The 11,262-nt window shown below is 55.8% G+C and overlaps 1 protein-coding gene across 2 annotated transcripts in view; it reads right to left on the bottom strand.

Annotated features, from left to right (window-relative positions):
* RGS3 (regulator of G-protein signaling 3) overlaps nucleotides 1–11,262 on the bottom strand; it is an 84,715-nt gene that overhangs the window by 13,104 nt on the left and 60,349 nt on the right. The window lies entirely within an intron of this gene.

Genomic DNA, 11,262 nt, shown 5'->3' with positions numbered 1-11,262 from the left:
CGCCCTGCTCTCGTGGGGGGGGGCCCCCCCCCAGCCGCTCCGCTGTGCCCTGCGTAGACATGGCCCTGCAAAACCGCAACCACTCCTACCAGCCCCTTTCGGTTTTTTAAGCCTTCGGGGTTGTTTTTTGCCAGCTTTCCTCTGCAGCCAGGAAAGGCCTGAGCAAGCTCTGCCCTTTCAAAGGGAAAAGCCTGGGGTAGCCCAAGGGAAAAAACCTCCAAGGCTTCTTCGTGAGCAGGCGGAGCCTGCAATGAGCCCCCCCCTGCCAGAGCTGGGTCCTCTCTTCTGTGTGATTTTCCCTTTGCACAGAGCCCGTCTGTGCCAAAGGGGTAAAAACAGCTCAGCAGGGGAGAAAGACCAAAGCAGAGAGAAATCCTCCCCCTGGGAAGTGCTTCCCACCTATGCAGACCCTGTAGGGCTGGGGTAGGGGTTATTGTACAGGACCAGCCCCAGGTAACAAGTCACCCAGCAAAAAAATGTCACTGTATCCCCAGTTAAGATCCAAGCATTTTCAAGAGCCCGATGGCAACCAGAAAGCTGGAGCTAACAAAGCCACCACACCTGTATAAATTAGGTTGACTTCAGCTTCAGAAAGAGTAGCGGCCCCAGGAATTAGCCCATCCAGCCTCACATCCCAGTGGGAAGAGAGGCAGCCACGGAGCGGACGGAGGCTGTATTCCCATGGTGTGGTCCCAGCTTGTGACAGCAGACCCTTGCGAGCTGGCCCCTGGGACAGCCAACCTGCTGCTAAACACCTCCTCGCCCTGCAGAGCCAGTGCACGTGGCTCATAACCTGCCACTGGATATCACCAGCTGTATGCAGATGTTGGGCTGCAAAAGCTGCTGTCATCCCCAGGAAATACCCTGGAGGTGTTTAAGCCCCAGCTTCGGCACCATCCGCTTTGCACAGAGGGGATGGCACAGAGACCACGTGGCACCCGGCACCATCCGCAGGCACCTGTCTGAGCTAACGGGTCCAAAAAGCGGGCCAGATTTCCAAAAAGATGCCAGCGCCGCAGCCAGCTGCCTCCTGGGCAGCACGCAGAGGAGCTCACCCATGTCCGCCTGTGCCTTGTTCTTTTTTATCATGCCAAAGGGGCCCCCTCTGTCCCCTTCCAGCCTGACTCGCCGCAGGCAGCGATTTAGCATCACCTGAACTGTCCCAGAAAGTCTGAAGGCTAAAATTCAGAGACCATCATGTCCTCAGCCCCATCTGCGACATCCGCCCCATCGCCGAAACAGCTGGATTTGGTGGGAGGCACAAAGCAAATGCTCAGTTTACCCTGTCCTTGGGGCTGTTTCACTCCTCCCATGGTAATTTCTTGTAAAAAGGGAATGTTTCCAGACTTGCCGTGCAAGGATGCTATTTGCACCAGTGTGTGTTTTAATGATGCTGTTTATGTCTTATTTGTATTGCAATCACTGTCATCATTATTTCATGAAATAATTAGAGGAAAAACCCACGCAGCCCACAATTCACTCCCCGCAAAGCCCTCCCCCTCCCCAACAGCTCTCTATCTGTCCAGTCCTTCTGCTTAACATTGCTGGTTGCCTGCATCAGATAAGGGCCTAGAAGGAAATGAACAGGCTCCTTTAAAATGAGAGACATTTGGGGATTAAATTAAATCCCTGCGCTAATTCAATCAGAGACTCTGCCACTCTTCAGTGGCACGGAGGATATGAGCAGGAGCCTCACCACCAAGCGAGGTTTCCATCTCGGGCTGAAAGCACCACCGGGGCTGTGAAATCCTGTCCTCACAGAAAAGGGCCGTGGCTGAGCTCTGCTAAACATCACCTGATGGTGGGGGAAAGACAGGGAAGGAAAGCGGCAGTAATGCCATCACGGTCAGCCAACAAGCCTGATCCTGCCTGGAGGCACCAGGGACTTCATCAGCATGAAGCCAAGGGCCACCTTGCCGCGCAAAGCTGATTTGGGCCAGCAAGGACAGGGATGCGACCAGGTTTCTTTCTCACCATCATCGCGGCCAAGGGGCTGCTGGAGGCGGCAGCAGATGGAGGCAGTGCTGATGCTGTCTGAGCAGGGAGGTGAAGGGGACATCCGTCCTTCCACCTCAAGGACTCGTCCAAAACATCCCGTGGTCTTGCTGCAGCATGGGTCCCTCTCCTCTGACCAGCGGCAGGAGCTCAGGAGCCAGCAGCCAACATCTGGATCTCCCCATCCCCAACATCTTGGTCTCACTGCTCTCAACATCTGGGTCTCCTTGCTGTCAACATCTGGGTGTCCCTATCCTCAATATGCAAGTTTCCCTGTTCTTAGCATCTGCATCTTCCCATCCTCAACATCTGGGTCTCCCTGTCCTCAACGTGTCGGTGTTCCCATTCTCAACATCTGCATCTCAACATCTGCATACAATCATAGAATCATAGAATCATAGAATCATAGAATCATAGAATCATAGAATCATAGAATCATAGAATCATAGAATCATAGAATCATAGAATCATAGAATCATAGAATCATAGAATCATAGAATCATAGAATCATAGAATCATAGAATCATAGAATCATAGAATCATAGAATCATAGAATCATAGAATCATAGAATCATAGAATCATAGAATCATTGAGGTTGGAAAAGACCTCTAAGATCATCGAGTCCAACCATTGACCCAACACCACCATGACCACTAAACCATGTCCCTAAGTGCCTCATCTACATGTCTTTTAAATACCTCCAGGGATGGGGACTCCACCACTTCCCGGGGCAGCCTGGTCCAATGTTTCACCACTCTTTCAGTAAAGACATTTTCCCCCCCATCCAATCTAAACCTCCCCTGGCACAACTTGAGGCCATTTCCTCTCGTCCTATCGCTTGTTACTTGGGAGAAGAGACCGACCCCCACCTCGCTACAACCTCCTTTCAGGTGGTTGTAGAACGCGATAAGGTCTCCCCTGAGCCTGCTCTTCTCCAGACTAAACAGTCCCAGTTCCCTCAGCCGCTCCTCATCAGACTTGTTCTCCAGACCCCTCACCAGCTTCGCTGCCCTTCTCTGGACACGCTCCAGCACCTCAATGTCCTTCTTGGAGTGAGGGGCCCAAAACTGAACACAGTATTCGAGGTGCGGCCTCACGAGTGCCGAGTACAGGGGGGCGATCACTTCCCTACTCCTGCTGGCCACACTATTGCTGATACAGGCCAGGATGCATCTCCCTGTCCGGAGCCGGGATGGCCTAGGGGCTTTACTACATCCTCCCTGGAGGACCTCACACTTCACCGTTTCAGTTTCTATTTCAGCCTGTGGCCAAGGCAGCATGTCCCAAGAAAGGGAAGAGAAAGTAGAAGAGCTGCCTCCAAGCCCCAGGACGGCTATGAGGAGTAATTTTAGGGAAGGAGGATGATTGGTCCGATTGGTTTGCAACAGCAACAGAGTCCCTAATATCCATTTCCCCATTGAACAAGCCTCAACACACCCCAAAAAAGCCAAACATTGCCCTGCCTGCTCCAGCATCCTCAATCTCTGCACCTGTAACCCGCTGCCTGGACTCCCTCTGCCTTTGGGCATCACTCACTGACTCAAAAGTTTTCTTGAAACCAAGACGGGGGAGAAGTACTGCAAACCTTCTGCTCTTTGGTCTGTAATTTGATCAGTTTTTTTCTGGTTGCTGCTGCTCTGATGCCAGCAGAGCAAATTTCAACCAACAGATGTGGGTTTGTCAGCGCGGCCTTGACTTCTCCAGCATTTCTTTAAATAACGTGCCCTTTCTGGTGGCCCATGGCCGGGACTTCCAGCTGGGAAAACACCGGCCACAGAGACGGCACAGCTGTGAGCTGAAGCCTGCACTGGCCTTCCCCCAGTGCTGCCAGCTCTCACGCTGCCAGAAGTGCCGTGATATGTGGCATTCCCTTAAATCCCCAGGTCTGGGAGGTCAGGGATTTTTTTGAGGCTCTCAGTTTCTTATTTCAAAACCTCTGCTCCTCGCAGTCATGGAGCCGCTGTGGCTCAAGTAAAGCCTGGACACAAGAAAATTGAATTCAGCCTTTCTTGGCTCGGGACATGGATGCTCAGGTTTTGCAATGCACATCTTTCTCTTGTGATAATACTGGGAAAGAGGAGGCTAAACACGCCTAGAACGGCAGCGCCCTGCTCCTCAGCCAAAATCAGGGATTGGGAAAAGCAGGAAAGTCCCTGCAGGTAACACACTGTTGGACATTGAGCTGGGCGGGAGAATGAAGGACGCGCTGCTCCAGCTGTGCTCTCACCCCGGGAGGAGTTAATGGACTGGAAGAGCTGCTCTCATGGGCCGTCCCCAGACCACAGCAGCCCCATCCTCTGTAAGTCCCATGGAGGAACCTCTCCGGCTCCTGCTGCCCTTAAATCTACCTTTGTTCAAAGGTGCCTCACCTGCCCCAAAAAGCATTTATCTCCATAGGAATAAGACCAAGTCCCTCTCCGGAGGGATTTCAGAGAGCCAGCCTTGCTGCTGGCAGTGTGTTCCCTGTGCGGAGGTAACATCCCTCCCCAGAGCAGACGGGATGCAGGGAAAACAGCACCTACATCACCCCAGGAAACACCAACGTCTCCAAAGTAGGTTTTTCCCAAAGTGGGAGAAAAAAATTACAATTTCAGGGGTTTTAGCATGGGACAAACTGTGCCCAGATCCATCAGAACAGAAACTTCTAACTGGCCGTGTGAAACTCTACCAAAACCACTGATGATGAGCACCTCAAGGCTTAAAAAGTGACTGTTAAGAGCCAAGTAAGCACACGGCTACAGGAAGCGGCATCTAATAGACAGCACAGGGCTGAGAGGAAGAAAATGAAGCCAGAAATGCAAAGCAGAACTACCGAAACTTGAGAAAATTTTCATGGGAGTCATTTTGAAAGTGCTCATGAGGAGCATCCCCCGGGCGGCTCCACTCCTTGCCCTCCTTGAGCTGAGGTGGCTCTGTGGGGCTGGCCGGAGCCAAGGGCTCATTGCACAGCAGGGTTTTCTACCCATTCCCTGCTTCATTACTGAATCGATGAATAATTGATACAGAGCAATTAGTGTAACAGCAAAAGCAAGCACGGATGTATAAACACAAAGAGCAAGATCCAACACTGCGCCGGGGCAGGGCGGCGGGGGTGGACATATGCCTCCAATGAGACGCCCGTGGTGGTGCAAGCATTTGTACCACCCAAAAAACCCTGGGCTTGAAAGGTCTCGGAGCCCTGGAAGGAGAAGTCCTTCTATGCAGGAGGAAATGATCCCGTGTCAGCAGCCTGCGCTAATCCCATTACCCCATTACTGTCATCCCCAATTGATTGCTCTGCAAACGGGGCCTGACCGACGTATCGCCCAGCCCTGCCGCAGCAGTGACTGCACTCTGCACCTCTCCCTAGAGCCGCTCCGCCCTCTGAAACACAGCGGTAAACAGGAGCCGATGCTTAATCGAGGGCAACAGCCTTACCCGTAGCGGAGGGCGTGCAGGAGGGAGCCCGGTCTGTAGGTGTAGCTTGCACCCCATATTTTGGGATCAGCTGCTGAAGGTGTCAGCAAACAACCTGGGACAAAACCTCCCCATGCCGTGTACTTAAGCCGAGCAGCTGGAGTTAACATAGAATTGCTGCCGCTGCAGCACCGAGCTGCCAGCCCCAAACCGCCAGCCCCAAACTGCAGCCGCCCCTGCAGTCCCAGCTCTGGACCCCGACCTGTCCCCTGCCCGGTGCCCTCCACCCCCACCGAGGCTATGAGCACACACACAGCTCTGATTTCAGTGGTAAGGGCTGAATTTACTGGTTTGTCCCCAGTGCCAGTAAACAGAGGGTTTCCATAAGGCTGTAAAAGCCCTGGAGCAGAAAGCCCACGTTGCCAGCACACTGCAATGCCACTCCCACAGCAAGAGCCAGTCGAAGCAGATGGTACAGCCGTACACAGCCCAAATTTGCAAGAGAACCTCAAAAAGTCCCCGTTGCTACAAACGCCCCCTCATTCCCCTCGATGCTGCTCGTTACCAGCCCTTCAAACCCAGCCTGGCAGTGAACGAAGCCGGGCAGGAGCCACAGGCTCCCCAGGAGACAGTAAGATCCAGCCCAGCAGAGGGGTGCGGGAGGACCAGCGCGGGGAGCGGAGCAGACACCTTTGATCTAAAAGGACATCAGTGCTCCCGACAGCGCTGCGCTGCTTCCTCGACCTGTGGCCGGATCCTGCCCAGCGAAGGGTACAGCCCGCAGGCTGAAAAAGTAAAACCTACCAAATCCAGGCTCTCAGCTGCATCCCAGCTGCACGGGCCGAGCGAGCGGCATCTCCCTCCGGCAGCCCCAGCCCCGACATGTGCCCGCAGCCGCGGCTCAGCAGATGCTAGCGCAGCGCTCGGCTCTGCCTCTGCAGTTATTAATGTCCGTGTCAAGCAGCAGCTGAAGCCGCCCCAGCCTCTCCCAGACACCGCTCCCTCGTGCCCCTCGTGCTATTTACAGCTCTGCTAGCAATCCCTGGAGGCACTACTACCTGCTGATAAAAGTGGATGACCGCTCTGCCTTGAGGAAGAGCTATGTATCACCCTGAAACCTGCCACATTCGCTTTTGCAGCTCCCCTTCTCCTGCCCTGTCCTGCCCCCGAACAACACCAAGCCACAGACCGATTCCGGTGCTTACTGCTAAATGAAATTCTGCTGCAGGTTCACAGTTGGGTTTTTTCCCAAGCTACTTTCTGTGGAAAAGGGACAGCTCTGAGGTGGGAGATGCTCTGCAGCGTGGCGCTTCGCCCTCTGCACTGCAATCCCCTACGAGCGGCTCTACCCAAACAGGCAGGGACAGGGAGAAAAAACACACAGGAGGGTGTACGGTCTTCGTCTGGGGGACAGCCCACGCACGACTATCTGCCCCTTCCCTTCTCCTGCAAGGATCAGTGCCCTCTCGTGACACCCCCATACACACCGGGCTGGGAACCCGACTGCCTTGGCTGGATGTGTCTCCTCCTGGTATTACACTTTATTGACCAAGACAGGCAAGTTGCCCTGATGGCTGCGGAGAGAGAGGACAGTGATGTGTGTGCACAGCCACTGTCACACCCATTTGCCGGTGGTTATCTGCTCCACGGCCACCGTTCACTGATGGGTCCTCGCTGCCGTGGTGACAAGCTGTGCTCAGCTCTCCTCCAGCACGCACTTCAGGCACACACATGTCCCCCTGCTCCCAGCCAGCTGCAGGCTCATGGATGCTCCTGAGATGGAGCAGGGGAAACGTGCTGCCTACTCTTCCTTGCAGGTAGCCACAGCTTTGCAGTGGTACAGGTAACATAAAAGGTCCCTCACTGGGTCTCACTGGACACGGAGCTGAGCTCAGCTACAGGATGCCATCATCAAGAGCAGCAACATGGCACGGCCACCCCGGCAGCTGCGGTCAGCACCTACCCTGCGCACTGGCGAAGGAAGCTGGGCTTGGTGGGTTTTCTGCCTGATCCCTCCATGAGGCCACCTGGCTGGCTGCAGGTCTGTGGGACATGGGCACACACACAGCCCAGGGGTGTCACCACACTGGGGGTGCCCAGCTGCCCCTGAGACTCAGAGCACCCCCAGCCCAGGGTGCCTGGCCCCTCTCAGCCAGGAACGAACCCAGCCACCATCCAAACCTGCACACACCCACCGCACTGTGTCCATCATTTTGGCGATGCAGCTCCAGTTTGCCCAAGTCGGGCACCAGCTACTGCCTGCAAGCCTCCTCAACCTGGGTAGCCCGGCTCCCACAGGGTGAGCGTGGTGGGACCCGGTGCTGGAGGCTAGCAAGATGACGTCTGGGTCATAAATATCCCTGGCAGTAAAAAAGCAGAGGAGTGGGAAAGGGGGAGGAAGGAGCGGATCCCATCATTGGCACTCAGCCCACAACCCTCAGCATTCTTTCCCTGCCGGGGGAAACAAGGTGCTGGTCAGGTGGGGGAATCTCTCTGCAGCGTTATCTGCAGGGGCAGAGCATTGTCCCCTGTGCAGGATGAGGGAGGTGACAGCAGGAGTCTGAGCTGACGCATTCAGCCACTGCAGAGCCATTGTGAAGGACTCATCCCAACATCACTTACAACAGGACCACGAGGTCAGCACTGGAAGCCATTGCTGCTGCCGGCACAGATCACGGTAAGGAAACAACTGCTGAGAGAAGAGGACCTGGCAGAGCAGCTCTGCCTGCGATTGGCACCAACAGGGCCATGGCCAGAGCCACACACAGAACGGAGGAATCCCAAATGGTACCAAAAACAACACTGGCGGCTCCAAAGCCAAATGCAACCCTCCTGCAATCATCCTGTCAAGCCTTGCCCTGCCACTCCATCAGGAAGGTCCTTGTTACAGGGCGGGACGCCAAGCCTTATGGAGGGCCAGGGGACCCCATGGGGGCAGGATGAAGCCATGCCTCCCACTCCCACACTGCTCTGGGCATCACCACCCAGAGCCCCCCAGCATTTCGAACACATCCTTTGGCTTTGCAAAGATATCAGGGTTTGAGTAACTTTTGCAAGGAGTTACTTGAACTTGGCTTCAGAGTCTGCCCAACCACACGCTCACAGCCCCCCCACCACGCTAGAAGGGAAGAGCATCGGCAGCTACCCGAAACAGGAGTCATTTGGGCACAGGAGAGGAGCACTCCAGCCGAGGGGACGGCGTCAGCCCTGCCTGGCATAGGCAGCGTCCCCCGTTCGCAGGCAGCACTGCACCAAAGCACTTCCAGCGCCTTCATTAAATCACAGCAGCGCTGGCTTAAGCCACTTATTCTGTGCCTCTGACCACCCCATGCAAATGATCTCAACATCGCTCAACCCCCCCGGGCTGCCGGCGCCGCTCCTGCCAGCACGCTCACTCTTACCAGCCCTTCTGAGGATTCACGAGAAACAGACCTTCAAGGGTTTAAAAATGCCTCTGACCGTGATGAAAGTGCCGGCGGCTGCTCGCGACTCCACTACACCACTGTGCCCTCCTGCTCGGGGGGGATGCGGGAAGGATCATTGTGCCACTGGACGTGGCCGGGAGAACATCGCACAGCGCCAGAGAAACACGAGCTGGTGTTCACCGGAGGGGAGAGGTCTGCTTTCCTAATGGCTGTGGAGTCCAGCTAAGCAAATGAACAAATAAAGCCGGAGCTGCGGCTCTCAGCTGGCCCATCTGCTTGGTTGTCCCTCCCCGCTCACTCCTGGCACACACGTGCCTTGGGAGCCCGTGAGCCAGCAGCACCGAGGCCGAGCGAGCGGCTGGGCTGGGCTGGCAGCCCCAGGCACCTCCATGCCACCTGGGCCAGCACCAAGAGCCAGCACCAAGAGCCAGCAGGGCTGGAAACCGAGCTTGATGGAGCCAGGGCTTGGTGCCGGGGGAGATGATAAAAAGCCCAGTACCCAGACCCAGCACCCCATCCAGCCCCAGGTGAATCCCAGCCTCCCGGGGCTTTGCACCCCATCCCTGCTCTTAGGACTGGAAGCCAACTGATGTGCAAGAAGGGAATGATGGGGTGAAGGATCAGCCTCAGGACCCCTCAGCACTCATCTAGGCTCACCTGCACTGCAGAGAACTAACAGTCAGGCTACTGCATAAAGAGGGTCCCTAAATTCATAACGGGATGTTTGAGACACATTTTGAAGCCTCACAGGGAGCTATAAAATCCCCCCATGCAGCCTTCAATGTCCTGGTTGCATTTGGGCTTGTTCCCATGAAAGAGGGCAAGAAACCCAGCAAGAATATGGCTCAGGATGGATCAATCTGGGGTAACTCAAACTGCATCTACTTGTTTTATGTTTGCAGCCTGCTTCACACCTACTGCTACCTCTTCAACTTCTGTCCCAGCTGAATTAAAGTCAACATGTTGTCCTTCTCTTGGCCCGTCGGGTGCCGAGGGTGAGACCCACGTGTCACTGTGCACCCAGGTCACCAGCATAGATTCAAGGGTCCCATTTGCTCTGATGGCACGGGGACATCTGGCAGGGACAGCCCCCTCCAGATATTTAAGTGGACGGAGCTGAACTGGAGCCTGACTCGCAGGGAGGCAGCGTCTCCGGTCCCACAGCCCCCCGAATTCACGGCGTTACTGAAGCAGCCTTTGGCTGTCCTCAGTAACAAGTTTTTCCGGCCCAGGGCGAGCGCCAGGCTGTGCTCACTGGCGTGGAACAACACACTTATTTGCTTTACTTTTGTAACCTGGCTCACAAGTACTGCCAGCTGATGCTTTAACCCTTATTGGGGCAGAATAAACCTTAAGGTTTTCTCCTCTGTTTGAGCACCCTGACAGCACGAGTGAGGCGCTGGGAGGGTGTGTGGCTGGGGTCAGGCTGGCCCTCCGGGTGCTGTTGTGATGTGCTTAGCCCTGCCCAGCCTCTCACGTTGGCATCGTGGAAGAAAAGCAGGCTCTGATGAAGCTCCAAGTTTCCTGCACCCTTGGCCGTACTCGGCCTGGTCTGCCCCACAGCAGCAGGTCCAGAGCGGGACCTTCTGGAGCAGAGCTGGCACAGACGGGGCAGCAGGTTCCCAGCCCAAAATGGAAGGACTTTGGGCCAAAAACAAGGTGAGAAGGTGCAAATTCCTCCCCTCCTTCCCCATCAAACAGCCGACTGCGCTCTGACTACACTCCCAGTGAGCGAAGCACCCCGTGAATGCTGGATCAGAGAAAGAGAGGTTCACCCTACTTGTCCCCAACCCAAGTGGTTGTCACAGCCACCCCAATGCCAGTGGGCCCTTGGCTGTGCCAGCTCAAGTGTGTACATGGCCACCACCCACATGGGAAATGACCCAGTGTAAAGAGAAAGGGTGTTGCTGAAGGCAGTGATGTGTTGGGGAACGGGGATTGCAGAGTGACATGGGTGCAAAGCAGGGTGGGTGCCTGGGGCACACGAAGGTGCTGGGGGCAAGGAAGAGGAGGCAGGGCGTGGGACAGGAGAGTGGTCGTCCACACTCGCCTTTGCCCACGCTGCAGGCGCCCGGGCCAGCAGACGGGGGGAGCGTGGCCGCCCCTCCGCCTCCAGCTCTGCTGCAGCAGCGCTCCGCGCAGAGCCCTCCCCGCACCACCACTCCGGCCCTGGTTTCAATCATCCCTCGATTACACACTGTTTGCTTTTGTTGACAGCACATTTACTTGCACTTGTCAAGCACGCTGAAAATAGTGAGAGAAACAGCCCTGCCCTTCCTGACAGAGGAACAGCCAGGAAGGGGCCGGCCGGTCCCTCCAGCCGTGCACCCGCCAGTGGCTCATTCCCAGCACCGGAGCCAGCGCTGCCAGGAAGGGCCGGGGTGCAGGATTGGTCCACGCCTGCTCGCACCGTCAGCAGCCATGGGAGAGAGACTGGCGGCGGGG

Source organism: Aptenodytes forsteri, unplaced genomic scaffold (genome assembly GCF_000699145.1).
Source record: "Aptenodytes forsteri isolate BGI_AS27 unplaced genomic scaffold, ASM69914v1 Scaffold518, whole genome shotgun sequence".
In the NCBI taxonomy this organism is placed as follows: Eukaryota; Metazoa; Chordata; class Aves; order Sphenisciformes; family Spheniscidae; genus Aptenodytes; species Aptenodytes forsteri.
This window is presented reverse-complemented; position numbering and strand designations above follow the sequence as displayed.